Raw genomic sequence first — 2,972 nt, forward strand, 5'->3', positions numbered from 1 at the left:
CATGCACACACTCTTACACATACACACACTCATACACACATTCTCACACACATGTTCACTCATACACACAATCTCTCTCACACACATGCATACACTCTTACACACACATGCACACTCATACACACATTCTCACACACATGCACACACTCTCACACACATGCACACTCATACACACATTCTCACACACATGTTCACTCATACACACAATCTCTCACACACATGCATACACTCTTACACACATGCACACTCATACACACATTCTCACACACACATGCATACACTCTTACACAAAGCACACTCACACACATGCATATTCACACATATATACCCACAGAAAGTTTATTTTAAAGACATCGGTGGGAGGGGGTGCTGAGTAGATAGACAGTGGGGTGATGGTAGTAGATAGCAGGTAGACTGTTGGCCTAACCCATGCTGATTTTCATGCCCAACAATGCATCAAAGCCACCCATAGTGATACATGCCTGTTGTCTTAATATTAGGGGACGTAGGGACAGAAAGATCAGGTCATCCTCAGCTACATAGTGATTTTAAGGCCATCCAAGACTACCTGAGACCATGACTCAAAAATTAAAATTAGATCCTTCTTCAAAACAGAGGTGTCCCAAGGCCAATATGATAGAAGGCTGAGACAGAAGGATTACCATGATGTAAGACCTCAAACAACAGCAAAGGCAAAAGGGAAAACCCAGGGCACAGAGGGTTATGGGGAGTTCAGTCTCTAAACTGGAGATGGGGCTGTACCCAGTTGGCCGAGTGCCTGCTTACCATGCACAAAGCCCTGGGTTTCCGTCCTTAACACAGTATAAACTGGGCGTGATTGGTGCTGAGTCTAATCCCAGGACTCTAGAGCCATGAGGATAGAAAGTTCCATGCCCTTTTAAGTTTACGGAGAGTCAGGGATCCAGCCTGGTCTACAGGAGACCCTGTCTGAAAAACAGGGTCAACTTCCTGTGCAGCCTGGGCTATGGGCAGCCCTGGGTGACCCTCACCTTTCTGGTGCCTTCGGCTAGACTACAGTGGAGAGGGTGGATGGTATGTGGGAACCTGTACACTGGCAGGTTCAGGCCAGGAACTTTGCCCTCTTGGCTCAGTTTCCCGTTTCTCACATAAAGTTCACGTGGCAACTTCTTCTCCAATTGACATCAGGGATGATGTCCCTGTTGAGCAGTTCCTTTTTGGAAGCTGGGACAGAAAGCCCAAAGCTACCTTGTGACCTAGTTATGGTAGTTACAGGGGAATGTGTCTCGGCAGGAGACTGAGGGAGAGGTGATTCAGATATGGTGCAGAGGGGAAGTCTTTCGGGAGGCAGGCAAGCCTCCTCCTCCTCCTCCTCCCAGGCCACCAGTTTTTCCCTCAGGAAATTCCCAGTCAGGCCAAGTTAACCTGGGACAGGCAAACCCAGTGAAGCAGAGCTACAAACATAGGTCTGGGGCTGGCAATCCCTTAGGTGTGACTTCCTGCTCACAGTGAGACCTTGGGGACTTTGTGCTGGAATTTCCGCAGGCTGCCATGGTGAACACAAGAATTCAGGTTAAGCCATTCCAGCTGGCCCAGTTGTGTGTGAGGTAGCCATAAACAGAGGCATGGTGGCCAGAGTCTATAATCTGAGTACTTGGGACATGGAGGTAGAAGGATCAGGAGTTCAACATCATCTTTCCCCTCACAGTGAGTTCCGGGAAACTCTGGGCTTCATAAAACCTAAGGGGAAAAAAGGAAGAAAAAAAAAAAGTAAGGAAGGGGCGGGGTACGGTTCAGCGCCCCTGCCCTCACCCTACCGCCTCCATTGTCCCCACTCTTATTCGCCTAGGTAGGTACTCCAAGGGCAGCTACTGAGGGTGGGAATGAGACCGCAGTAAGAACTGAATCAGCTCGGGGAAGAAGAGCGGAGTTCCTAGGGGTTAGGGAGACAGAATGCAAGAGAGATTAAAAGAGTATTCCCCGAATCTCACTTCAAGGACACTGGAGTCCCAAACCTGAGCTCCAAACACCCCAAGAATGAAGACCCGGACATTTATCTGTTCAGGGCTCCACTTTCAACCTATAGCCGAGGTGGAGGTGGGCGGGTCCCCAAGTAAGCATTGTCCCACGCATGGCAGCTTCGGACAGCCCCTGCTCAAATATCACCTCCCCCTCAACCGCCTGCAAATATTTACATCCTGTTTATGCCAAGGCCTCCCAGGACCTCAATTTTCATGAATAAAATATGAGTTTCTAGGCCAAGCTTAGAAGGGAAGAAACGCGGTCCAGCCAGCTGGTAGAGAACAGAGGTGGTTTAATATTTTGGTTGCTGTCGCCTCCCGTATGGGATTTCTGAGGGACTTTTCATCCGCGGTCAGAGAGCCCAGAGGCGGGAGATTTTTATAGTAGTTTCTGTATTTCTTGGCCATTTCCTGGAATTAGAAAACCAAGCTTTGTTCATAGGTCTGCTTCCAGAGGAGCACAACAATCTCTTGTTTCCTTTTCGTTGGTTAGTTTGTTTTTCTATTCCTTTAAAACCTTTTTATTTTTAAAATTAATTAATTGATTAATTAATTAATTCATTTATTTATTTTTTACTGAGTGCCATGTAGTCCAAGCTGGCTTGGAACTCAGATCTGTTAAAGACCTTGAACTTAAGCTCTTCTTGCCTCCATCTCTCCAGTGCTGAAATTTGAGGCACTCACCTGTGCTCCCACTTATGGGGTGCTGGCGAGGGACTCAGGACTTCCTGCCTGATCCACAAGCCCTCTACCCACTGACCTTACTTCCGGACCTTACCTTTGTTTTTTTATATTTGCTTATTTTATGTGTGGAAGTGTTTTGTCTAGGTACTGCATAAGTACAGCACTTTTGGAAGCCAGAAGACAGCGGTGAATCCCCTGGAACTGGAGTTACAGACAGTTATGAGCCCCCATATAGGTGCTGGGAACCAAGCTGGGGAGAAGTAATCAGTGCTCTTAGCTGCTGACTCA

The 2,972-nt window shown here is 47.6% G+C and overlaps 1 long non-coding RNA gene across 1 annotated transcript; it reads right to left on the bottom strand.

Annotated features, from left to right (window-relative positions):
• Positions 1 to 220: 220 nt before the first annotated feature.
• Positions 221 to 2,298, bottom strand: LOC102553558 (uncharacterized). The gene is made up of 2 exons (XR_005491899.2): positions 2,175 to 2,298; positions 221 to 1,719 (listed from the first exon to the last, which is right to left on the bottom strand). It is a non-coding gene; the product is annotated as an uncharacterized LOC102553558 (long non-coding RNA).
• Between the last annotated feature and the right edge of the window lie 674 nt (positions 2,299 to 2,972).

This window comes from Rattus norvegicus, chromosome 12, assembly GCF_036323735.1.
Source record: "Rattus norvegicus strain BN/NHsdMcwi chromosome 12, GRCr8, whole genome shotgun sequence".
In the NCBI taxonomy this organism is placed as follows: Eukaryota; Metazoa; Chordata; class Mammalia; order Rodentia; family Muridae; genus Rattus; species Rattus norvegicus.